The 27989-nt window shown below is 38.8% G+C and overlaps 1 protein-coding gene across 3 annotated transcripts in view; it reads right to left on the bottom strand.

Annotated features, from left to right (window-relative positions):
• The window catches only part of LOC128414079 (heparan sulfate glucosamine 3-O-sulfotransferase 1-like), an 85882-nt gene that overhangs the window by 15077 nt on the left and 42816 nt on the right, over positions 1-27989 (bottom strand). For 2 of the 3 annotated variants that reach the window (XM_053388793.1, XM_053388792.1), the window contains one exon: positions 18294-18425. The gene's annotated coding sequence lies outside the window, so the exon portion shown is untranslated. Of the gene's footprint in view, positions 1-7444; positions 7639-18293; positions 18426-27989 lie in introns of those variants that run through there. The other variant, XM_053388794.1, reaches the window with a different exon arrangement.

The raw sequence follows: 27989 nt of genomic DNA, 5'->3' as shown, positions 1-27989 counted from the left end.
AAACATTCTGGACCTGAGACAATTCCTTTCTCTCCTCTACCCATAGTGTCTCATTGTTCCCCTTTCAGTACTTTTCTGTCTCCTTCCCTGCCTGCATCTGGTCCCTGAGATCTATTGCCATACTTTTTTTTGGTCTTTTTTCTTAATGCACCATTTACCGGTATTTATTTATGTTTGGAAGGAAGATGTCTTGTACCAACTCAGACAAAGGTCCATCTAGCTAACTATTGTCTACACTGTGGGACTACCCTCCTGTGGAGAACTATTTATCTACAGTGACTTGCCATGCAGAAAAGGCTCCTTTCACCCTGCGACTACAAACCAACATTTTGGGTTATGTGTTTTAGGACTTCTAGGTTGCAAAGGGCTTTACAATTTTTTAAATCTCAATTCATCCTCACAAATGGGCATTTAAAAGGGTACAAGTCTCCATTATGGAAGGGCCTTAGTTTTTCATTGACACTATATAAAAAGGATAGCTGAAAGTTTATCTGCCATGCCTCTCCTATGAAGCAAGGGTAAGTCATGAAAAATAGGAATTTTCTGCCTGATTGCCTAGAAAGTCTTCAATGTGACATTTCAGTTAAGGAGACAGATTAGTGCTCCTAAAAACTATGAACACAGAAATGTCACAACAGTCATTATCCATTTGTATGTAACTATTCTATTTGTATTTAGACATTTGATCTCCTTGAAGATCCATGGGCCAGTGGTCTCTTTTTGGAGTCAGATGACCATAGTGTAGTTTGGAACAAAGGCAGGTCTGTCCTGAGACATTTATACTTTTAAACAAAGTGTAGATCTGGTTCTGTAGAACATTTGACTAATGATTTCAAGTGTTGTGAATTTGGAATCATATATGTCATATCAATAGTCCTAAGTATCCGATTGTCCATTTTAAAAAGTTTAAGTTACATTTTTATCACAATCATGGTTGTGGTGGCACTTTAGGGCAGAGCAGTACTTTACTTCAGCAAACACAACAAGAAGAAGAACAAATGGACTGAAATTTGAAGTTTGCTCCAATTGGCAGTGGCCCTGTGACAATTTAGCCAGTTGTAATTGGAGATGCCAGGGACCGAAACTGGGACATTTGGTATGCAGAACATGCACACTACCACTGAGCTACAGCTCTTCCTTTTCTCCTGCATTCTTTCCTCCCCATCCATTTTACTCCCAGTTTCCCCTAGTTAGGCTCCCACAGTTGGCAATTGGTCTTGGACGGAGGTGAAGGAAAGCCACTCCCACTTTTGTCCTTCCTTCCTGAAAATGTTCCCATGCCTTCCTGTTATTCTAGAAACACTGCACTGGGAACCTAGTTTTCATGAGGTAACATGTCTAGCACTTGGAACTAACTTCTTTAGTCTTTGAATTCACATTATTGCCCTGGCTATAATATGGTTAGATCATAATTTGGGGAATTAAAGACCCTTGACACCTGAGGTAAATATTTTAGGGCTCACTCAAATTCTTTCATCTGTGACATGTTTTAACTTATTTCATTTTTGTTTGTTTTTTAAATTGTTGTAACCCACCCAGGGACCTCATAGTGAAAAATGGGTAACAGTATTAATAAAAAATAAATGTGAACTGCTCATTTACTACATTGAAGTATGAAACCAACAATTCACGACAATTGCCAAACCTTCAAATGGCAATTCCAGGCTAGGAACTAATTTGTAAACACTAAAAAAAGAACCTGTGTACATGCATGAAGAAATGTTTAAGATTATTTCATTTCAATTAATTAGGTTGGTTACACTGAAACTTTGTCATAAAATGCCTCTGATCTCATAATTTAGGCCAGCAAACAGAAAAACAACAAATCAATTAGAGTCATTTAATTTCTTTTCTTGTGTGCAACACATCAGGAAAAGAACAATCTTGATTGTAATCCACCTCAACTAACATGCACTCAGGGTTTTTTTGTTTTGTTAAGGAAAGTGATACATGTGATATAAGACGATTTAATCTAGAAGCTGGAGGAAAGATGACAAGTGGATGAAAAGCAGCCAAGTCAAACAAAAGCACATGCCATAGATGCTCTAATACAAACTGACTACTGCCTTTCTGGAAAGAAAACACAGAAGTTAATGCTGATGCTGAAAGGCAACAGGCTGAGATCAGAAATACATTTTCATTAACAAAAATTACATGGCACCAGCTCAATCAGATACACAAGGAACATAATGCAGAGCAATGGTCTTACATTCTTCATGTGAACATAGGAAACAGAAGCAATAAAGATTAATTCAGAATGTGTTACTACTTGATGTACCCCTTAACAAAGTCTTTGACAAGCCATCTGGAGGACATAGGAGCTATTTTATCCTTGGATCATATTGACAAATTCCACCACTCACACAAATGCACAACCATGTAAACCAGGAATGGAGAAAACCTTTCAGCCTGAGGGATGCATACCTTTGTACAGCCTTTTAGGAGCTGTATCCCAGTGTGGGCAGGGCCAGAGGAAAATGTGGGTAGAGCAAGGAATGTAAATTTTACCTCCATACATCAGAATAAATTTGTACATACAATCCTTCACCCAGGCAGGCAAGAGACATAATCAGGGTCCAATACAAGGGAGGGTTCATTGAGGGTGTGGCCTGGGGATAATGGGTGTGGCTGAGGAGGAGGTACAACTTTGGGAGAGTCTTGAGGATCAGACAGAGAGGGCTGATGTAAACGCTTGACATATAGGGATGCATACCGAAGGAGTTGGCATTAAATTCCATTATTGTAGCTGTACTGAAATAGCAGCCGGCATCCTTCATGCTAGCATCATTTTACAACTGTATGAACTAAAGCACGGTTTAATGATGATGAAGAGACAGAACATTTCTTTGCTTTTCAAGTTGTGTCACACAAACTGTTGCATTTTCAATGGTCTCTGTGTAGCTACCTGGTCATATGCACCAGTGCTTAAACAGGTAACAGTCTAACAGTAAAATAAACTTGGCACCCATGTACAACTGAGTAAACTGGAACAACCATACATTTATAAAAGAGAGCAAGTCAAAATGAGTTAAAATCTCTACCTTGCCACAGGCAGCCCAATAGCAAAGAACACATAAATTGTAGGTGGCTGTGTTGGTCTATTAGGAACAAAAAAAATCCAGAATATCCCCAGTAGCATGATACCTTTACTAGGACCAAGTAAAAACCACAAACTAGTGAGCTTTCAGGTTCTCCAGAAATCTTCTTCTGACATGAAGTTCAGTAAAATGATATGGGTGGGAGAAAAGAAAAGGCTAAGCATTGGCAGTGGACACACACAAAAATGCACCTAATTTGTCTTTTATTAATTCTTAACTTAGTGTACCACCTAAAATTAGTATCCAGCTTTGCTGATGCCATATTTCTTTTTTTCTGCCTTAGCAAAGGTCATAGCTTGTGGGTTCTGCTGAGTGCTGGAGACGGATCAAAGCACTTATTAGTGTTTATATTTTCCTTCTCCCAGTATGTCTCAGTTTAGCACCTAGCAGGGTCTGATCTAATTAAGACTGCAGTTTATGTGAACATTTGCCCAGGAGTAAGTCCCATTGAACTCAGTTAAGAACTATTTCTGAGCAGACTTGCATGGAACTGCACTGTTAAGTCTGCATAACACCTCCTGTGCTCCATTATAAGATTTAAAATAATCTGCTGACTTAGGGGCTTCGACATCATGCCTAGCTCCCCATCCACTGTTGTTTTGCTTAACGTTCCCACTTAGCAGAAATCAATCACTTGCCTATTAGTTGGTGACATTTTAATTGGTCCTAGCTTCTGTGTTTTTTGAATAGTGTTAAGGGCACCAGTGAAGCAGTATGCAATATGAAAGATATACCCCAGAATTTCCCAGATATACCCCAGATGACTGAGCATCCTTCCCAGGTTTCACATGACTACGCTTGCTTCAAAAGCTGCATCCCAGTATCATCCAAAACATTTCAAGGGAACCTGGGGTGTACATCTGGAATGATACATCCAAGCTGCTTGGACCATGGCCTTGTCTTATCCCAATATAATGAGTATGGCCTCACAGTGCCACACCACACTGGTTGCTAATAAATAAAAAAAAGTAAAATTAGCCTTTCTTCCCATATAATGACAATTGCAAAAGGAAGGAAGAGGCAAGAAAAGCTAAAGGCTTCAAGGGAGTTTAAATGCAAGAGCACATCTCTGTCTGAGTTTTGTTGTTTGTAGTCAAAGGTCTTTACAATACAAACAATAAAAAACAAAGAATCCAATCCAAGAGCAAGTTAAAAACATATTGATTTTTAGAACTGCAAATTATCTAAACTTTAATCCTGTAATGTAATTTGGATTTTTTTTTTAACCCACCTTGACAGTATACTGTTTTAGGTTTATAAAAGTGAATGAAATCTGGCTGTGACATCTGTCACTCCATAGATCTTTAGGGCTGATCTGCAAATGCTCGTGCTTGGCTCTCTTTGTTGATGACCACTGGCCGTTTCACTACTATATTTCATTTTATGAGATTAATGAAAAGTGTTGCAGTGAATGATAACTTAACTATTATCATGAAGTGCCCTTGTGGTCATTCAAGAAGGTAACATGCCGTCCTTCACTTGACAGGCCATACAGACACTCCTTTTAATCCAATGCCTTCAGAACTGATTCAATGCTGAATGATTTACCATACTATTCCTTTCAACACTTATTTTCAGTATTCCTTTCTGGGCTAAAATTGCTTTTTTGTGCCTCTTTATCTGAACATAAAAATGTAGGGATTAAAGGCTTAGTGGTCAGCTAAATATATGTTCAAATACTGTAGTTTCCATAGGTTCTTCATATCTTTCTTGGATCAAAAGACCAGGGTTATAGCAATCATTAAACATCAAAAAGACAAATGTGAAAACTATTTTGGTAAAAACGTCTGTTTAGAAATCATCATTGATCATATTATCTGACTACCTCTTACTTTTTGAGTTTTTTATTCCCTTTGTGCTTATGATCGGCAAAACTTGCTATATATTTTGTAGCCTATCCTAGTATCTCCCTCTCCAGTAATCATTCTTTTAAAATGATGCTATGTTGATTTTTGTCATTACCAACTCTCTTTTTCAGAATTATTTATAAAATGTGAAATCTCCATACCTCAGAAACATACATACAGGGGACAATAAATCCAAATTTGAAATTGAACTGTAAGTTATACAATAAACAGAAAGAGTTATTTCTGTTTATAACTCACTAAGAAAGCAATGAAATTGAAGAATGCAGGCTATCAGTTAATGATGGCAGCTCTTTCTGAATACAGTGTGTATATATATGGATATTTCCCAAAAATACATTTAAGAAGACAGAGCAGTTTCCTTCTCTCAAAACCTTAACTTTTGTATGTTGAGCTATTCTTTCTAATGCTGTATTATCATTACAAGATACATTGTGGTGGTAGCATTAACATTTACTAAGTAAAACCAGTTTCATGGTTAGGTCCTGCTAGCTATTCAGAGTGTGTATGTGAAAGAGTAATTAAATTAAACAAATGCAAAACCGACTAAAGGATACATTGTCAACAGTGATAATAGAAACAAAGAGGAGCTTCATAGGGGCTTGGAGTCTGCTATTGTAGCAAGTAATGTTCCAGGCATAGGAGCCAACTCCTAGAATACAACAAGGTCCCTTCACCCCCCCCCAAATATTTGAGGGTGTCGTCCCCCCTCAAAGTTGATGGGCATTGCCATTCAAATAGTGTGTGTGTGTGCTGCATCTTGTGATCAATAAATTATGTGGGGTGGGGCTTACCTTCCCCCACCCCAATATTTTATTAAAGTTGGCACCTCTGGTTCCAGAGGCATCCAGAGTGCTATCTGGTCTGTGGTTAATGGATGAATTTTAGTTTCCAAGGATGGGTACTGGTGACCATTTTTGTTCTTGCACCTCATTGCTGATAAGTGGTGAGAATGGGCCTTTTTTGTAGTAGTTTCCTGTCTATAGAATGCTGTCTCCAGTGAGGCCTGCCTGGCACCAACTTTGTCATCATCTGGGCATGGGCAAAGATCCTTTTGTTTTCTCATGCATTTGGGCAGCACCGATGATTTTTTTACTTTCATGCCTATGTATTTTTTAAAAAGTTATTACTGTATTTTATTTTATTTTGCAAATTATTCTTGTAAATTGCTTCAGGACATTTGTTGGGAGAAGCCATTTATTTACAAGTTCAATAAGCTATCTGCTGTCAAGAACTGCATCAACTGAAAATTCAGGAACCATGAGCTGTTTTAAGTGTAAGTACTCCCACTTTCCCCTGTCACATGCAAATGTGTGGGAGCCATAGGGCAACAGAAATCCAGCAGATTTATCTTGTTAAGGAAGCAGCAGGAAATATTGCCTAAGATCTCTGAAGGGCCAGGAATGCTAGAGAGGAATGACAAAGGAACCATCAGAGTATCCCCCTTGCTGAGATTTAACATTTAACATGAACCTAGTATCAGGATTAGCTAATATGCAAAGCATAGTGGTTTGAAACTAAATAGTAAAGACGAACTAAAATGGGGAACAGTTTCTTGCAGAAAAGTTCGGCCCCTGTGCACCCTCTACCCTCCCCATCTTGGTGATCTTTTGAGGCCATCAAATGGGGCAAAAATGTTTGACTCCTCTATATAACTATGTCAAGAATGGTCCACTTTTCCTACATTGTAAAACTCAACAGCTGGAAGAGGATATAAAAGAAAGAGGAGTAGATGATCATACTAGCTCCTGTGAAGACCTGCTAATCCCTGGAATCAGTATGAAGCCCACAATAATATAAAAATACAACACATAACTTACTGGGGAAGTTCAAACCTAACTTTTCTAATCCTCCATGCTTTAAGGATCAGGAATGTGCCCCAATTATCTACCTTTTTGTTTAACACTAGAATTGCAAATGAACTGATGGTTGAACCATCCTTTCCAAAAGACGCTTTAAAAAGTGCTTCACTCTGTCTTTAATTTCATTACCGTTTAACCTGCTTTAAAAGTTTCCAAAAATTCCTTTAGCACCCCTTTCTTTATCCCTCCTCTCAGTCCCATGCATGGTCAATAAGCAGCTGTGGATGTGTGAGAAAGCACATATTTAGCACGGAAAACACCCCAGCCTTTATGGGCTATTAGGAACTAAGTCTAGGAAGAGAAACATAACCCTGAATCTAGGTAGCCAGAAATGTAAGTGCATGAATGAAAAGACCAATGCAGGTAATTTGCTGACTCATGACTCAGTCATACTCCACGGCACCTTTCCTTCAACATCCTCCCTTCACTCTTTGCAGACACGCTTCTCCTATAAACATTTGATCAACAGCCAGTGTCTTCTGGTCATTGTTCCAGTAAAACCTCCATTGCATGTCCTCTTTCAAGCATCATCCCAACTGGCTACCCAGCCTGTCCTAGGAGCATAACCAACAAGGGAAACAAGAAGGGTTAGGGTAACACTGAGCTAATGAGGTCTCACCCTTGATTATGCTCCACCAGTGAATCTCTGGGCAAGACAGATTTGTACTCCTCACTTAGTTGGGGTGTTGTCCTCCATCATAGTGGTAGTTCTGTCCTGCCTTAGTGGGTTTAAGCTGGGCAAAAGACCACACTGGAAGTTTTCTATGAAATCCCTGCAACCACGTATTTATTCTGCAGCATTGTAAAGAGAGACAAAGCACTCAAGTTTTCAGTGAACAATATTTATATCATCACAAAACTCAAGGCAATTTTGCTTTGAGTTTCTATTAAGATGACTTAATAATAAGACTGCTTCAGGAACCATAATTATAGGACTTTCAGAGGAATAATTATTCACATTACAGTTGCATATTATATAGCTGCTTATGGGTTTCAGAGCGAGTCTCTTTATGTGACTGAGTAGGCAGCAAGATCCATAAAGACTGTACTTAATCATTAATTACAATTCTCGAATATTAGTTATGAGAAGACTATAGAAACGTTGATGCTATATTTAGGGGCCAAAGAAAGGAAACAAAGCAGCCTTTAGGGTGCATAAATTAGATCATGAACCATATCATAAACCCAACAGTGTATCATATACGGAATGTTTATGTGTGGTAGAGCTCCCTACAGAGAAAAAGGTTGTGACCCAGAGCAGCAATTTGCATGAATGCAAGCAAACTATTTTCCAATTCATAACTTTCTTTGTACTGTTCACTACCACAGACAAAGAGGTAAGAGAAGTCAGTTCTTAAACTAATATGCCTGTTTTGGCTGGATCAAGCATGAGCTTTCCAGAATGCTCTTCTGCAGTACTTTTCTTCTTCTTCAGGGGGTATGCAAAGGTATGCAGTGCTGGCCCTTTTTTTGTTGTTGTTAAAAAGTGTGGCACTTAACTTTAACAACTTCATGGTGAGTACTGGCACCTCTTTTTCTCTTCAGTTATGTGTAGCTGCTCACATGTAACATGTCTATAATGTTAGCCAAAATTTATCCACCAAACCTTTCACTCATTAGAATCACATTAGCAGGAGTTGTTAGGGACAATGGCTCTGTATTATTACTCCAATCTGCATATATGTACCCTAGACAGAATTCACTGTCTCTCCTCTTTGGTTCTCTAAGAGTAACTTGTTTCCTTCATCTAACAATCTAATTAAAATATGCTGTACTAGCTGCTCATCATATAATTCAAATGAACTATAGAACTTGAATAAAATGTACTGTACATTTGATGGTTTAAAGTGCCCCTTTAAAAACAGTAAACAAGTAATGGGATAATTTGCAGGGAGGCCTTGGTCATAGGTTTGTCTTCCTTGGTATGTAATTTTTTTCCATCATCAGATTATCCTACATTTTTTCTAAATGAGTGTTTGGTGGAGTTGACTATTTCAGCACTATTTTCATAGTTTGAGCCAATGACCAACAGAACAGCCAGCATTAGAAATAGAATTAGTTCTCTGAAGAGTGCATCTTGTGCCTTTTTGTCTATCAAATTAAGCAGGAACAAAGCAGGCTTGACAGATAGGGGGCTTCCAATGATGTTTAACACATATGCCCTGTGTCAATGTGAATTGTACACATTTGCTTAAAAGGCTAGTTCTCAGCAAAAATCCCAGCTGAGGCTTGATCCTGTTTCAATTGTCACCAGTTTTTTTGGCAGATAAAAGCAGATGTTTAACCGCAAGTACACCAGTTACAATAGATGCAAGGCACTGTATTTTGTACTCAGGAATCTGAATCTGAAGTACAAAATGTCACGTGAGAAGAATGTTGAGAACCAGCATTTTCTAATGTGTAGTTCAAAGTGTTGTAAAGCTATATTTAGTATTCAGGACCAGGCTCAATAATTAGATCAAACTGAGTTTTAGAATATATTAAAATATAATAGTGTCAATGGGTTCACTGTAGAGGGTTCTTAATGGAAGAAATGGAACATTTATTCTGCGAGGGGCAAGAGACTTTGTGCTGGCCATGGTTTTCCCCACCTCCATCGCCCTACCCTCCAGCCCCAGGAACCTTTGGGGGAGGGTATTTCAAAGGAAGAACTGTCTGTTCTCATGGGGTGACTGGTTTCACCTGTGCTGCCCCCAGCCCCAGCCTGAGAAACCTTCAGAGCAGAGTTGCTGCCCTGTGCATTATATTGAGGCTTCAACTAGTCTGACATGTATGAGTGAATAGGGAGCAGAAACAGATGATGAGAAAGGGCTACTTAAGAGAAATGACACCTTTATCATCTACTTCTGCCCCAGCATGGTGCCACCTTGCTTCCTCAGTAAGGAAAGGCAAAGAAGGGCAAAAGAGCCTCACCTCCTGTACCCTCTATCTGAGCAATAGCCTCTCCGAAGCCATTACTTTAAGAACAGCAGAAGCTGGGAAGGGAGAAGAGGAGTTCAGGATACATTTTTTTAAAAAATAGTTGTGTATCTTTGTTTCTCAATTTAATTCTTCTACATGGCTTTGTATGTATTGTGGTATTTCATGCATTGCGACTTGCTTTTTTATTGAGTATAGTTTAGTAATTATTTATTGTAATTGTTAAGACTGAATTTCTGTATAATTATTTGCTAATATTTTTATATTTACTTTTATTGTGTACTATTGTGTTATAGAATCATAGAATTGCAGAGTTGGAAGGGACCCAACTAAAACATCAATGACAGAAGGCCATGAAACCTCTAAGGCTACCACCCGTAGGGTGGCCATATGTCCTCTTTTTCCAGGACACGTCCTCTTTCTTCATGGGTGATCCATAGTTTAAGGTAGAAGTTGGCAAATGTGTCCTCTTTTTGCTCTTCAGAATATAGCAACCCTATCCAAGAGAGTCCGTTCCACTATTTAACAGACAGATGAACCCCTTGTTGCTTCTTCCACCTTCTGGGAAATGGAATTGTCAGTGAGGCAATGGAGGAAATGGATTACTGAACATTACTTTATTTTATATGTTTTGTTTATTTTAAAGTTATGTTTTTATTATATTACGACTTTTTTGTATTGGATCAGATTATTATAAGGTGTGTGATTCTTATATTCTGTTGTTGCAAACCACCTAGGTGGTATACAAATTAAAAGTGAAATGAAATGAAAAATTATCAAGCATATTAAACTAGATAGTCCCATCATTTCCAGAGGTGTTCCATCATCATCACCACCACCCCGCCCTTCCCTGGCATAAATTGTTTTGATATTCTTTTTTTAAACTTAACTTGCAGTTAACAGAATGATCTGTTTCCCCACTGTGTTTACCCTTTGGGGGGGAAATGAATGATGCTTTATCTCCAATAGCATTTTAATTATGTATTGATAATCTACAAGATAATAGTTAAATGTTCATAATCCATGCGGGAGACAACAGACCACTTCAGGGATTGAAGGAAGAAAATACTTCTGTAATTATAAATGTTTAAAGAACAAGGGCCAATTAGTTGATGATTACTGAAATTACGTTGTCTGTTCTTCAGACCTAGCCAGGAACCAGCCACTGTGATAAACTAGTGTTTTGTTTTTTTGCTTTACAAAGGAACATGACAGGGGAGAATGCGCTCAACAAAACAACTTCAATCTTGGGCAGCATCTTTTCAAAATGACACAACTTACACACCGCCACAATATAATTTCTTTTTTTTTCTGAGCACAATTTTAAATATCTGTATGTTTTAAGTGGTTAACAATTAAAAAGACCCTCCCCCAGGCAAAAATAGGCTGATGTACAAAACTATGATGCCAAGCATGACAGAAGATTCAAGTGAAATGAACAGCCTAAATGAAATTACTGGCCCAATATTTTATCTTGAAATTATGAAGAATGCTGCATTATTTTATCTAGGCATCTTCATTAGTATACAGTACACAGTCCTTTAAATCTATTTCCTAAGGCCACCTCGTATTTTAACCTTACAACTCCGTATAGTAATACAAGATAATTTACAAATATGGGGTACAATTCAACCCTTTCCAAATACCAAGTAATAGTCTTATGCCTTTTATAGATGTATCCAGAGGTCCCAGTCATCTTCAAGCATTGGCTTGCAGGCTACCATCATAAAAAGCATGTGCTTCTCACAGCTAAGCAGATGAGCTGCAATGAACCTAACCCAGTAGCAGCACGTTCAGACGTTATGGGGATTCCCTCTCGTACACAAGGAAGGGATGGATGGTGCTTTATTTTTCCATCAGCTTCTATAATTCTTAAATATACCCAACAGTTCTTATTACATCTTACAATATTATTTATTACAATGATAAGTATGCTTATCATATGTAGCTCAATTGTTCCTGTGCATTTTTGAGTATAATACTAAATTTAAACTCCAGACTTTTTAAAAAAACAACAACAAAGAGAGGGAAATGGTCAAAGACCTGAAGATATAAATTGCACAATGCGCCATTAAGTTTCTTCAAATTCACAGTACTACTGTACCAAATGGACAGTTCTTTCTCATTTCAGTAAGTGGTTTCTGTTCCTCGAAGGGAAAAAAGGCATATATATTAATTATTTCAAAATATTCTTGTCAGTTTTACAACAAAATCACCGAGAGGCTGTTTTAATTCTCTGTTCCAAATGTGATACTTCACCACTGCTGAACTTGTCAGACCTTGATTAATATTCCTTACAATATACATTACATGTTTGCAATTTTCAGCATTTGGTCACTTTTTAATTAATATTGGGAAGAACTTTGCGAATTGTTTCATCATTTATCTATCACACAGAATTGTCACCTACGAAAGGATAGCACTGAAAGAGAAGAAGTTAATTAACTCAATTTTAGTAGTTTCTTAAAATAAGCTACTGTTTTATAAATACATGACATAATTCAAAGTTAAGAATAAATGAGAGAATGTGGGCCATTGCATTTGCAGGTATCCATTCTAAGAAAAGCACTACAAATGCTTGAAAATGAAGAACCCAGTATGGTTTTTTGATCTGGGGTGTGCTGGGGTTTGGCCGCTTTTACATACTTGTTCTTCGTAATGCAGAGCTACTTTATAAATTATATTTTGTAAAGATCACCCAGTCCACCACGGACTTAGCATTTGCTAGCCTACTGTGGGATCCCCATGGGGCATGACAGAAAGCATTTCCCTGTTTTGCCACTTCCGCATGGAGCTCAGGCTATAATGGGCAACTGAATGCCTGGTTATGCTTCTCATGGCACTCCAGTTGTTCTCAGGTTTCATCAGCCCAGTTGGCACAGCCAATGACTGGGGATGCTTGCTTGTCCCTAGTGTGTAAGCTAAGAATCACTCTGTTGGATCTGACCAAAATGCCTATCTAGTCCAGCTTCCTGTTCTCAAGAGTGGCCAACCACACACAAGCAGGAGGTAAGGACAGCAGCACTTCCCACACATACTCCCCAGAACTGACATTCAGAGACGTACTGCCTCTAATACTGGAAGTGGTACACAGCCATTGCAACTAGTAGTCATTGATAGTGTTATCCTCCATGAATTTGTCTGGTCCTCTTTTAAAGTCATCCAAGTTGGTGGCTATCACTAGGCCATGTAGTGTTTAATTCCATAGTTTAGCTAGGTATGTGCTATGTGAAGAAATATTTCCTTTTGTCTGTACTTAATCTCCCAATGTTCATCTTCAATGGATGGGACTGGGACAAAAGCTTCTTTCTATCCACTTTCTTTATATTCCAATTAGGTCAAATACTTGAGAAGTGTCCTCCAGTTTGCCCTCTTACATTCCTATTGCTAAGAGTCCAGAAATATGCCAATTTCTGTAGTTCTGACTGCAGAATTCCTTTTTATATATTGCAGATTTCTTGAAGCCTGTCTCCAAACCTGTTTTTACAGAGGGAACCAGCATCTGTAAAGTAAGGGATTAGTCTAAACACCTGGGTTCTTAAATTAGGGCTTAGAGTGGTATCTCAGTTTTGATTGTTATTCTGAACACTAAAGAAATATGTCTTGGATCTATTCTGTGCCACAACTGTGACAATCTGATTGCACAATATTAAAATAAGCTATTGGCAAACTATGCTGAGATAGAGTTGTTACAATTATATCCCCCCCTTTTTACAAACTAGTAAATTCTCATTTCAGTTTTAATGAGTATACTCAGTTTTAATGAGTATAATGAGTTGAGCACCTTTATTTACACTGAAATTTGCAAGAAATGGAAGAGGATTTTTTTTAAAGAAAGGTAAGCAGATCCTTGAATACATGCAGTTAATTCTAACAGTAAAGCAGTATACATAAACACAGAGTCAACTGTAGTCAGTGTATCAACTCTGTGTTTAAACACACATGTTAATAACATAGCTTTCCTGTGGTAGGTAGAGAAAAGGAAATGTATTGATAATTTTATTTATTTATTTATTTAGGCCCCCTAACTTGAAGTAATGCTACACGAATCTCATTTTTTTAAATATACAAGCTTGGTGGATCAGGGAAATACCATGGACATAATATATCTTGATTTTAGCAAGGCTTTTGACAAAGCCCCCCATGGCAGTCTTGTGAAGAAACTGGTAAAATGTGGACTGGGTGAGGTATCCATTTGGTGGATTTGTAACTGGTTGACTGATCAAACCCCAAAAGTGCTCACTAACTGATCCTTGACATCCTGGGAAAAAAATGACAAGCAGGGTCCTGAAGGGTTCTGTCCTGGGCCCGTTGTTGTTCAACATCTTTATAAATGACTTGGATGAAGGAATTGATGGGATTCTCATCAAATTTGCAGATGACACCAAACTAGGAGGGATAGCTAATGCCGCAAAAGACAAATTCACGATTCAAAATGACAGTAACATATTGGAGAACTCATTTAAAACTAAGACAATGAATTTCAATAGGGACAAATGTAAGCTTCAACACCTAGGCAGGAAGAACCAGCTGCCCAAATATAAGTTGGGGGATACCTGGATTGCCAGTATTACATGTGAAAAGGATCTAAGAGTCTTAGCAGACCATGAACTTAACAGGAGTCAACAGTGTGATGCAGCAGCAAAAAAAGCTAAAGCTATTCTAAGGTGGCATCAACAGAAGTATACTGTCATGATCAAAGGAAGTCATAGTGCTGCTTTATTCTGCCTTGGTCTGACCACACCTGAAGTACTGTGTCCAGTTCCGCAAATCACAATTTAAGAGGATATTGACAAGCTGAAATGTGTGCAGAGGAGGGCGGTCAAGATGATAAAGTGTTTGGAGACCAAGCCTTCTGAGGGAATTGGATATGTGTGGTGTGGTAAAGAGGAGACTGAGTGGTGCAATGTTGCACTAGAAGCCAACTCTAGAAGTTGAGCCACCACAGTTTGTGCCAGCTCCAGTTTCAGAGAAGCCTTATGTACAGCACATTACAATAATCCAAATGGGAAGTTATCTGAGTGCGCCTTACTGTGGCCAGGCTATCCATGTCTGGAATGAGATATAGCTGGGAAACAGTACTCTGAACCATTGCGGGAACCTCGGCCTTCAGTAAATGAGCAATCCCAGACTACACAGCAGCTCCTACAAGTATAGTGCAACCCTATAAAGACCAGGCTGTTTCCTAATTTCCAACCCAGAAATTGTCCAGCCACAGCATCTCTTTATCAAGGTTTAGCTTCAATTTATTATCCTTCAGATAGCCCACTACAGCAAATAGAAACTAAATTAGTATTTTCTACAAATAACATCTTTAATGCTATCTCCCAATTGTAAACGTCGCAATACTACTAAATGTGGAAGAAAGTACTGTTAAATCATTTACATCTTAAATATAGTATAAATATATTTTTAAGGAATATGATGCTAATATTTTATTTAAAAATTCCCTAGAATTGGTATTAAGGCCATATTTAGTTATTGAACAACCATTCCACAATAAACAAACAAAAATAATACAGAATAAGTATATGTACAAAGGAAAACATGCAGCATACAATAATTAAAATGCTAAGTATCCTTAGCTTGAGTGTAACATAAACAGCAGCTGATGAGATTACTCCAAATAAAAAATATGCTTGCACTACACCATGTACCGTATCAAGATTTTCTTAGCTGAGTTATATCATATCACCACTTCAAAAATTGTGCACTCTTAAGAACCATATTTATTTATGTCTGATTTGTAAATACTGAAATAAAGGAATATGTTATTTATCTGTTTCTTCCACAATGTCTGCATAACTCTTCATCAACCCTTTTTGAAAAATAATTTCTTGATTTCAATTAGCCTATACTCCAAAGCATTTAAACTGCCAGAATTTAGACCACTGTTAAAATTATAAAAATTATGGGCATATTTATGAATTTATTTTCATAATTTATGCTTCAATAAATATGAAATGTGTATCCATGTTCCCTTTTGTTTCAACGCTTCTATAGTGTTAACATCCATTAATTATTTATATGTTTTAGATACCACTAATTATTGTTATTTATAAGGTCTTCAAAGGGTGTCCTGTTTAAATTAAAAACCAGTATCTTCTTTGCATATAACATCTTACTTGTAAGGATTGAAGGAATGAGAATTTTCTGAATAAAAATACTTTATGAGGCAATGTTTGCATATTCTATAAATCAGTAAGCATCAATAGATCATTTTTCAACCAACCATCAAATGACACCACAGATACTGTTTAAGCCAGATTATGCCTTTACAGTATTAAAGTATTTATTTATTTACGATTCTTCTGATACGAAAATATATGATTGCAACCCTGTTTAGTTAATCAAATTCTGTGTTACTACAATTAATTCCACGATTGCTGTGCACCTTCTATGATCTCTGGTGTCCTAGGTATCAATTTATAAAAGCTGCTTGTGCAGCTTATAGCAGGGGTTCCCAGACTGTGGCCCACAGACTACCAGTGATCTGTGAGCTTCATTCAGGTGGTCTACAGTATGTCTGTCTGCGAAGAACAGTGTAAAGCTCTATGGAATTCATATTGTATGATTTTTTAATATATTGCATTTTATTGTACAGTCGCACCTCTGGATACGCACACCTCTGGTTGCATATCCTCCAGGATGCGAACGTGGCAAACCCAAAAGTATTTTTCTGAGTTTCGCCGCACGTGCATGTGCAGAAATGCTCTACCGTGCAGTGCGCATGTGCAGAAGCAGCACCTCCGGTTGCGAATTCCTCGGGATCCAACTGGAGCTCCAGAACGGATCCCATGCTCAACTGGAGGTACCACTGTATTACATCACTTAGCGCAGAACATTACAATTGCTACAACAGGTAAAAAACATCATTTAGTGGTCTTCCAAGACCTTCAGCAATTTTCAAGTGGGGGGGGGGGAGTTGGGGAGCGACTGGCATAAAGAATGAGACCTTAACAGAGCCTTGGAAAGCGATTGGTCTTATCTTCTCCATGCTGCTAATTCACTTCCATCTCTGTGTCACCCTCTGATCATATAATTAAGTCAGAGATTGAATGAGCTAAGATTCTGCAATGCTTTCAGTTTCTTAACTATTTATTGTGAAGGGCCAATTTCTATGAGAGTTTTCTCTCGGAATCCTTTGCATTCAAGTGGATTTAGAATCTGAATCCCTATTCCGCCCCCATACCATTCTTATTTAAATAAGAAAGAATATTTTTCTTAATGTATCAGTTCTAGGGTTTTTTAAAAAAACAATTATGTTTGGTTTGCATTGTGCCCACACACTAACAGCATGATAATCTAACATTTAGATGGTTGAGTAGTTTGAGGTTTTCGTTTTTTGTTTTAAAAAAGAGACATTATTCCTGAGTTGTATTTCAAATAAACATATGAATGCACAACAGGAGAAAAGCGGAGAGCAAAGCATATAATTTGACGAAGGTTACTATTATTGCACAATAGGATTTTAATTAGCTAATTACAGTGATGTAGACAAGGGCAATAGGGCACTGGACACATAGTGAAGGAAAGGAAACACCCCATCTTTATATGTTTGGGGAAGTGGAGATGCAAGATAGCAAATTACCGTGGCAAAAATGGCAACACAAAGCAATCAACATGCTGCTATAGTAGCTTGCTATGAAATTGCATGAATACTCTAAACTTCTGCCCTGGCTATCAGTACAGGAAAACAATGGGAACTCTTTAAGATCAACTGCCAAACACTTAATGAGCTGTACATAAGTCAGGTTACAATGTCTTGGTTCCATGCTACAGTAGAGGTTAAAATACGTGGCTAGGTGGAAGCTAAGACATTGATCCAACGAGTAATCTCTCCCCTGCATCTTCCTTTCAAAGTGCAGGGTGGGCACAGCTATTTGCAAGGCAAGCAGTCCAAGTCTTGCCTACCCAGAAGGGACTCTTCACTGACAGGAGGTGCCAACAGAGGCAATTCCACTGCAGGTGGTTTTAGGCTTGGCCCCTCCCCAATATCTGAACCTCTACCTCCCAGGCCACTGGGCCCCTCTTCAGGGCCAGACAGCTTCTGGGATTCTAGTGTTTCCTCCCAAAACCTGCTAGGCCAGTGGTGGCCAAACTTGGCCCTCCAGCTGTTTTTGGACTACAACTCCCATCATCCCTAACAGGACCAATGGTCAGGGATGATGGGAATTGTAGTCCCAAAACAGCTGGAGGGCCAAGTTTGGCCACCAATGTGCTAGGTCATTCCTCAGGTAATCCAGCTCAAACTGCCCCATCTTCCCCCAGTCATCTTCCACAGTTGACCACCCGCTCTAAGACGTCTCCACAGAACTCATCACACTTGCAGATGAGAACAATCTAAGTATGAATTAAGAGACAAATCCTTGATTGTGTCTGCTTTACATACAGCATTTCCCTGAAATAACACAACATTCATTCAGGGGACAAAGAATATCTGGAACAGTTATGTCACTGTGTGAGAGATTTTTTTAATTAACACTTTATTGATAATTATTGTGAATCTATGGGGGGGAAACTATTGGACAGCTCAAAAGTGTGCTTACCTGGATTTATTGTGTAGCAATTGTTAGAAACTCTTGGAAATGATAGAGAATTGTTCCAGCAACTGTACTGTGACAGGAGGAAATCACATCATCAACCCATAGAGTAATGTTTCTTTCTGAATTTATTAAGACCTGTAAGGAAAACATACACATTAATGTCTTAAAACACAGCAACATACCCCACAAAACCCTCACCTACTGGGCAAGGTAATCTTTAATAGAATTTTGGCTCAGAGGAAATCTTCCAGGTGACATGCTTAGCAACAGTATGTGAACATCTGATTTAGCAACTTTTGTTTTCAGTGAGCAACGCCCATTGTCTTAATGCACAGTGCATCCTGGCTGAGCAAGAATATGCTAAAATATGCCTTGGGATATTAACACACAGGCAGTGAAGAAGATAAAAATGTTAAGCATTTCCTTGTGTAGGGTTTAGAAAAAAAGTGTGTGTGTGTGTCCATTCTGAAGTTTATATATGGGCCACATTATATTTTAGTGGGTGATCAAGACTAAGTAGGATTACTAGAATACAAAAAAAATATGTTTCCCTCTACCGATGAGAAAGTTTTAGTAGGCCAATTAAAATTTCAACTGAGGTAGGCAAGAAAGAATCTTGCTATTATGAGAAAACGACGGCTTCAAGGGTACAGCCATGATGGATGAAAAATCATCTGCACAACATTAAGATTATAAATGCACACCATTTCCTCAGAATCATTCAACATACGGTAAGTTTCTTTTTTGCATCTTGGAGTTTCCTAGAAATTATTCCTTTTTAAATAATAGCAATTTTGAAGTACTGACAACATGGGGTTGATAGGATACTTTTTACAATAGCAGTTAGAGCATTAGCAATAGATTTCAGCAATCTCCTAACTGCATCTTTCAGAAAAACTTGCAGTCTAATATACAAAGCCACCCCACCCTGTGGGATGCTGAAAAAGAGCATGCTTTTCTGCTCCTTTAAGGATATCAGCAGTCATCTGTAGAGTTAACATGGCTTTCTTGTCAATACCTGCTGGTAGCAGTTGGTGGAGAAGTAGATTCTGTTATGATGTGCTTGTTAATTAAGCATGACAATAGCCATTCAGGATTAAAATTTCAATACCACCATTCAAGCGTATAACAACAACAACAACAACAACAACAAAAGAACATCAGATACATCATCATATCATCATAAGACCCTAATCTCTGAGTGAACACTTGCTTTCTATCGTACTGCAGGGGAGATTTTATTGATTTATTTATTTAGGAAAATGGGAGCATAACTCACAAATCACATAGCTTTGTTGCATAGCTGGAATGTGTGGCTGTGCCAAAAGTTCAGAGAATCAAGGGGGGGGGAGAGAGAGAGAGAGAGAGAGAGAGAGCTGCTCAAAAGGTTTCAAAGACTATCAAAGGCAGATTTTCCTGGAAATTTGTATTACAATACTGTATTTGCACAGTAAATAAATGCAAAGCTATTTAAGCTGCTTCCATGTGAAATGTTCCTTTATGGTTTTTTTGGAAGCCAAAATAAATGTTTGGTAGGTGAATCCACATCAGTCACTTGCACCTGTGAAAAGTATTAACAAGTAATGCTTTTTCGAGTACTTCATAATGCCAGAACTGACCTGAAGGCAGCTCCCCAATGTCACACTGAACTTTATTTGCTTCATACCTGACATGCTCCTGGATGTTTTTGAACAATGAACCTCAGTAGTGGCAAGGTCTAATGCAGCACTTTTTATATTAAAGTGTGGTTTAAATATCAATTGCTCCTATGTAAATGCCAGGGAGTAAAATGACATTGGTGATATTTTCAAGGCATAGGCCACAATCCAGATAACTGTTCACTATGGGACTAAGCTAGGCAAGACAAGTGGGGCTTTTAACTCATTAATTTTGAAAAGTAACCCTCTTTTCCACCCACATGGCAAATCTTTTATAAATTTAACAGAGTTGCAAAAGTGAAGTTTGAAATGTAACATTGGTGCTTGCTATTCAACAGGGTATTTTAAAGTCTTCTTCACAGGACCTTTCCTTTCCTTTCCAGGAGCTATGTTGGGGTTAGATCATAATTGAAACGATGCCCACCTTTACGGAGAGAACTCTGTGGTGCTGCTGAGCCAAACCTTAACCTACTAGCCCATTCCAAATGTCCAATTAGTTTGGGAAAGCTGATAACAAAAGAAAACTATGTTCCTTATGCCCAGGTCATTAGCTATCTTTCTTATGCAAGCATGACTACAAAAAAACTGGGGAATGTTTGCTTTACACACCAAATCATGGTTGTCCTTCAATTATCACTAAGATGATTGTAAACTAAATTTTCTTTAATAGATAAGCTTAAGAAAGCAGGTGCTTTATAATCATATATGAATAATATTATTTTTACTTAGAAACCAATCATTTCTACTAAAACTTCATGTGTCAATAAAATGTTGCACAAATGAATTTGTTAAAATTCAAGGTCATCACAATATAGATCAAACAGAGGTATACCTATATTTAAGCTACATTTTTAGCAATCAAAAGTGTATTTATTGTAATTACTTCTCTAAATGTACTTTGAACTTGGGATGCTATTTTTCTATATGTGAGAGAATAAATACACTTTTGTTAAACAGATGATACCTAGATAATTTGATATATACCTAGATATACCTAGATAATTTAAGCTGACTCTAGTAAGTGGTAACTAGGGACCAAACTGCATCTCTTTTGGTTATATATGGCAATCTATGACACCAAGCTGGCATCTGTACATTAGTCTTAAGGATTATTAATCTGCATAAAATGTAATTATAAAGTAAAATTGTTTAGAATTAGTAAAACATATTCTAAAACAATTACATAATCTGGTATGGCAGTTGTAAACTATATAAATTGGTACGGAAATTCTCAAAATTCCACTTGACAGAAAAGCTAAGAGTTGATGCTATTACTATAATAGCATCCTCCTTGGGTATCCCTGCTTCAAACCACACACCCAGACCCTCCTTTGGCCTTGCAGATCAGAACAGTCCCTAGCTGCCAAATTTTGATATTGTGCTCATACTTATCCACCATAGCAAGCATTTGAAAATCCTTTGGTAACTTTGTTATTAGATACCTTTAAAGCCTTTGATACATTAGAGTGGGGCTATCTTTTTTTAACCCTGGAAGTGTATTATTTCGGAAGGAATTCTGTATAAGCTTCAGCCCAACTGTATCAGCGTAATAGGTCCACTATATAGACTATTGGCCTGGACAGAAAACCATTATGGTTGCACAAATCAGGTTAGTTATCTCTTTCTGCTGCCCCACAAACCAGAAATACCTTTAAGGCATCACTATCAGGTGAAGGTCATTGAGCACCAGTTGAATTTATACGCAGATGTGGCCCTAATGTTCTGTGATTCAATTACAGTGCTCCTTAAGCTCAATGAAGAACTCCTGGCTTTGAACCAGTGGCAGACCTCCATACTATATAAGATATGAAATGATCATTAACCCACGCCTGAGAACACAGAATAGATTTGTATCTGACATAAGATACCCATTTGCCATAAATGCTTTTGTTACTTGGGAGTTCAAGCCAATCTCAACAATTTTTACACAGTTTGCCACCGACAAAACAGATCAAGAAATATCTGAAGAAATGGTAAAATAAAAATTTGTCGGTTTTAAGGGAAAACTGCTGCTGTCCAAATGAAAATAGTCCCAAAATGCCTATTTTTATTCCAAACCATCCTCATATTGATCATTCCATCTGTTCTTATGCGCTTCCAATTGGTTATCGATAATGTTATGTTTCAGTGCAAGAAGAAGAAGGCACTTAAATTGCTGTATCAGAAATCACAGCATGGAGGTAGGATCTTTCCAAACTTGGCTAAATATTTTGCCACCTTTCATCCTAGGCAGATCACTTATGCCAGGCGTGTTTGCATGTAATCCCTCTGTCCCTCTGGTTACTTTTCGATATGCAGGAAACTGCTTAAATGCTGAAGCATTCAAACAGGCATCTGCCACTCCCCATGTCACTTGCAACCAAGAACTGTAGCATGCCATTCTGATTGTACAGTGTGGGACTTCATGGTCATTGCACAGCCTCATTTTTCATTTTGCTCATGATTCACTGTCAGAGGAAATTCTACGGCAGCGTATTTGTATTCCCAAAATTTATGTAGCGATAGTCCTGGTGATTTAAGAAATCAAAGATCTTGTGACAGAACCAGAAATTCGACCAGCAAAGTCATCCCATTATTGCCTTTTCAGCCTTGGGGTGAGTTGCAGAACAAGAGAACTGTAATAGTTTAACCCAGTTTCATGCAGCTGCTTGAACTCAGAAAATAAAAATTGCCTTTGAGGCTCTGTCATGCTAGTTGTGCCAACTGTGAATGTTAATGCAGGACAGAATGTGAAGAGAAGAAACTGAATGTACAACATTAGTTTCATATGTTCCTCAGTGTCTATGCCACCCCCTACTATGCTGAACACAGATCTTTCAAATTGTCCTGATCAACTCCTACAGTCTATTATCTCAAGTAAGTAAAGGCCAAGCAGCAGGAGGCTTGCATGAGTTTAACGCAAAAGTGTGAATCACAGAGGCAAAATTCAATAGAGATTTGTTTTAGTAGGGGAAAACAGTCAGACATAAAAACTGATAAAATGCAAAACAATTAATTGCTATCCTAGGTGTGTTTATTTCAGTAATACAGGGTGACACATTTTCAAAAAACTAAACAAAACCCACTGCTTGATTTTCTACAAAAAATAATTCAATTTTCAGAAATTTATTGTTTCTTCAAATGATTAGTAATGATGAAGGAATACATGTAATCCCATTTAGGTTACCCCACCCCCAAATAAAGGCTCCTAGAACATATGCACCACCCACGCACCTCTTTTTCTGAAATTAAAACCACCCAAAAAACAAAAGAAGGAACTAAGTGAATACTTTTTAGAACTATCCCCATAGTGTAAGGGAAAACCACCACCCTTTTAAATGCTGCCAGTATTCATCACCTTGGAAAGAGTTATCATGTCTGCACATTTAATCAAGTTCAGAAAAAAGTAGATGGTTTCTTTAAAATATAGAAAAGATGCCCAGCACATAAGTCCTACTGCTAAGTCATCATTTACAAGATATTTAGAACTATTACAGTAAAACTTGGAATTCCTACATAAAACGTTGAATTTGTTTGAAAGTTAAAACTACACAAGTGTTGATTTCCCTATATATTCATATATTCTAGTTCACTTACTTCTTGCTAGCTTGTAGAAAATTTTAATCATGACACACTAGATCTGCTTTGATTGATACAGCACAGCAAAATCTTCTGGAAAGTATTCCAGAAACATTCTTATTCATAATTTCCTGACAACTGATAACATTGCTATATAAAATTTTTTTGGATGAGTAGTAGGTTACAATAGCTGATGAGTAGCAATTACCACTAAGTTTCTATATTCTCCCCTCTCTCTCATGGACAAATGCTGTATTTCTTTTCTATTACAGATAAGAAAGCATGAGAGGGACACAGATCTGCTAGAGAACACAATTTTCACATTGTCAACACCATCATAACGTATGGGTGGGCTTAGTGAAGAGCTAACTTGTAGATATTTGGTGATTTCAAAATCTTACACAAGCAAATAAGACAGGCAAGGAAGGTACGTTATAATCTAGTGTAATTAATTTGCCTTTATTAAGCAAAATTTCCACAGGGTATTCTCCTAATCCAGCCAATTGCACCACAGCATAAAGATTGAAGAAGCAAAAGACAACTGATAATAGTTCTAGATTTTGAGAACTGTCCAGTAAACTGTTCCTAAAGACCTAACTATTCCCTCACTCCTCAGGAAGGGTTGATTTGTTGTGGATAAGTAGAGGCAGGAGAGGAAATATTTAAATATTTTTCTTTGCTACTTCTGTACCCTGAATCCCCAAGACATCCTCCCCGCCCGCCTCACCATAGGCTTCCAAATATATGTTTACAAATATGTATTCGGACCATACAGGATGCTGATGCAGTTTTAGAGTGGAAAAGGTAAAGAAAGAGTTTAGCAGAGACAGCTGTAGGGAAATGCAGCTCAAGTAAAACCATTTTTGTTTCATTTATCATTTTATTTGTGACACTCCCATTTGTTTTGTCTTTCATTTGTTATAGTTCTCATTTGTTTTCTTTTACTTCCATTATTGTTTCATTTGTTATTGTTGTTTGTTTCTCATTTGTTTTGTTTCCACTTAGATTACTGGGAAGACCCAGCCTTTCTTCTGATGCCCACACTCAAAGTTTTCCATCCTTATAACACTGAATTTTCAGGTGCTGTTTTACTGCATCATCCTTGCCATATTTCAAACAATTTGGCCAAAAGAGTCCTCACTTGTTAAGCATTTTGAAAAGGGACAATATCCTCTAAGTTTTCCAGTGCTTTGTGTTTCAGATGGGACTATTTTCATGTGTTTTCACCCCAATATCCCTCTTTCATACATAATGTTATCTGAATGTTCCAATACTACCAATCTGCCACGGAATGCAATATCTCATATCAGTATCCAAATTCTCTCCTGTCAGAAAATGGGATGATAATAAATATTAATCATCATCATCATCATTATTTATACCCCACCCATCCGGTTGGGCTTCCCCAGCCACTCTGAGGAATAAAATGATATAGGAATCCATCAATATCGGGAGGGCCACAGGCTCCCAACCTTTGAGCTAAGTAGCACTCCTTTGAGGGTAAGACTTGAACCTTGAACAGACAGTTGCTGATCTGTATATTAGAAGAGGAGGAGGAGGAGTTTGGACTTGATATCCCGCCTTTCACTCCCCTTAAGGAGTCTCAAAGCGGCTAACAATCTCCTTTCCTTTCTTCCCCCACAACAAACACTCTGTGAGGTGAGTGAGGCTGAGAGACTTCAGAGAGTTGTGACTAGTCCATGGTCACCCAGCAGCTGCGTGTGGAGGAGCGGGGACACAAACCCAGTTCACCAGATTACGAGTCCACCGCTCTTAACCACTACACCACGCTGGTGTTATAAACTCTAATAGTATTTAAACATTGATGAAAGAGTTTAATGGTGAACCCTTAAATCTGATTTAGAACTACTGGTTTTCAGTGTTTAACAAATGGAAGTGTCAGGGAACTGACATCGGAGATCAACGGAGAGGGAAGACGCTCCGAGGATGCAGGGGAGGGAACCAGCAAGGAGAGAGGGAGAGCTTCGGCTGGGGAAGGAAACCAAGGTGACACCAGGAAGAAAGGGGAGGCTGAGAGTACTTCGGAGGGAAGGCTCCGAGACTCTGCCAGGGAGACCAGTGGGGAGAGCGCAGGACCTCCGCTTGGCACGCCTACTCTGCGCAGAAGGCTTCCGCGCAGAGAAGCTAGGCGGAGACTGTCGGGATCCAAGCCAAAAGCCAGAGCCTCCAGCTCAGCTCTTAGTCCAGAGGAATTTGGCCACCCTCCAGGTGCCCGGCTTGAATCCTTAAGACCTCCTGCCAGCGTCTGCCGGCAAGATCAAAGGAGGTCTCTTCGGCGATTCTCCTCAACGTGAAGAGAACACACCACCACTCCCCCTCCCATCTCCGGGGGGGGAATGAGACAGACAGAAATATATCTACATGTCTTTATTTCTGTCTTTCAGCAGTACAGAGAAACATGTCTGTACACTTTGATTCCCAGCTGCAGAGAGAGAATTAACTCCACCCATGTACTTCCAGTACAGGGTCATGTGCTGCTCTGAGGTAACATCCGGCTCTCAGAGCACTTTACAGACAGTCCCAGTTTCCCACGGGACAATCCAATAACATCCATATCCTGTTTACCATTCCAGCCACCTGGTGCTTGCTTCTGCATTGCTCCTTTTTCGTAACATCCTCCCCCAAAAGAATCAATGCGTTTTGCAGCAAGCAAAGCATGATCCAGAGAAGAAAACAAACAGTTGTTATACACATAACACTCCCCTGTTGTTTCAGTTCCACCCTTGGAACTCCCCGCCACTGGTTTCCCCAGTGTACCTCTCTGGTTGTCTGGTTTCCAAGGAATGAGTGCATCTGCATTACCTTGGCTAGCAACTCTCTGTTGTGTCTTTGTCTCTGACTTAGACACAGCTCCAACCTGTCCTCGGTTGTTTACAACAGCAACACATGCAACAGCTAAGTTAGCAAACTCTTTTGAGTACCTCTTGGGTGGTTGACCCTTTGTAACTCTCTCAGACCTACGTATGAGGTGCTGATCCTCTCTGCTCACTGGTCCAGTCTCAGGACTCTTTGGAGAACCAGTTCCAATGGTAAACAGTGGTTCATCCTTCAGTTGTGAAGGCCTATCTATTGTGTGAGACTTCCTCTCAATGACTGTGACAACTGAGCTCTCCGAGCTATCAGTGTCATCACTTTCAGTACAGCTGAAATCAGTGAAATCATCATCATCTGAATCGTCCTCAGTGGGAAATGTGTGTACTATCACTCTCTCCTGTTCAGGAGCACTCTCTAGAAATTTTGTGAGAATCACCTGACCAGATTCAGACAAAATTACTCTGTAGAGACCCTTTTCATACCCCACAAAAATGCCTCTGGCATTCTTTACTCCACCTGGAGCTTCTGTCCTCACATGAGACCCAAAAACCTTGAAATGGGCAACAGAAGGTTTTCTGTGGAACAGTTTCTCAAAAGGAGAACTTCCCAACTCCTTTGAAACCTTTCTCACTTTCGTATAACAGTACGACATCAGAGACTCGGCCCAGAACTCATGTGGCAGATGTGAACTAAGCAATTGCGCTTCCATCCCCTTTAGCAATTCTCTGTTCACCCGTACACAGACACCCCTGTTCCACGCTTCCGCTGAAACAGCAATCTTGTGTCTTATTCCCTTCTTATGCAGGAACCTCTGGAAATCCTGTAAAAGAAAAAGCTGCTTCTCATCTGTGAATAGACAATCAATGTTAGCATCATGCATACTCTTAACTTTGTCACAAAACTCCTGAAACCTCTCCAAGGCTTCCTTTGGCTTTCTCAACACATAAACCCAGACATAGTTAGAGAAATGATCTACACACACAAGATAATATCTTGCATTGCCTCTAGAAGGTTCTAGAGGACCAATCACATCAGCATACACCCGCTGAAATGCTCTGTTGACTCCGGTCACCTTCTTGCTCACACCTGCAAGAGAAACTAGGTTAGACACAGATGAATTACATTCCATGTAATCACTTTGTGCAAAAGTCAACAAATATAGTCCATCCTTCTGTTTGGCAGAAAGATATAACTCTCCATCTTTGTAGATCTCGCAGCTCTCAGCATCGTAGGACAGTTTCAGTCCTCTCTTTGCAATCTGCGAAACACTCAGCAGATTGAACTTCAACTCAGGAACCAGGTAAACATTGTTTATTGTCAAGTTCAGACTCTTAAGATAGACAGTCCCCACGCCGGCCGCTTCTAGCTCCTGACCATTGGCCTGTGTCACAGTGAAGCTTTGCTTCTTAAACGTTGAAAAGAGTCCTTTGTGTGGGGACATATGAACCGTCGCTGCAGTGTCAATAATAAACGCGTTCCCAACATCTGGCGTGGTTCCTTTCGCCATCAAAGCTTTTCCAGGTTTCACCGAAGTCTTGGTGTGACCTTTGCCTGACGCCTCAGGCTTTGCTGAGCGGCCCTTCGCTCCTTTTGGCTGACGTGGCTTCTTACAGCTCCGCTGAAGATGCCCAGCCTGTCCACAACTGTA

This window comes from Podarcis raffonei, chromosome 5 (genome assembly GCF_027172205.1).
Source record: "Podarcis raffonei isolate rPodRaf1 chromosome 5, rPodRaf1.pri, whole genome shotgun sequence".
In the NCBI taxonomy this organism is placed as follows: domain Eukaryota; kingdom Metazoa; phylum Chordata; class Lepidosauria; order Squamata; family Lacertidae; genus Podarcis; species Podarcis raffonei.
The sequence above is the reverse complement of the archived record's forward strand: the minus strand, read 5'-3'. Positions and strand labels throughout refer to the sequence as shown.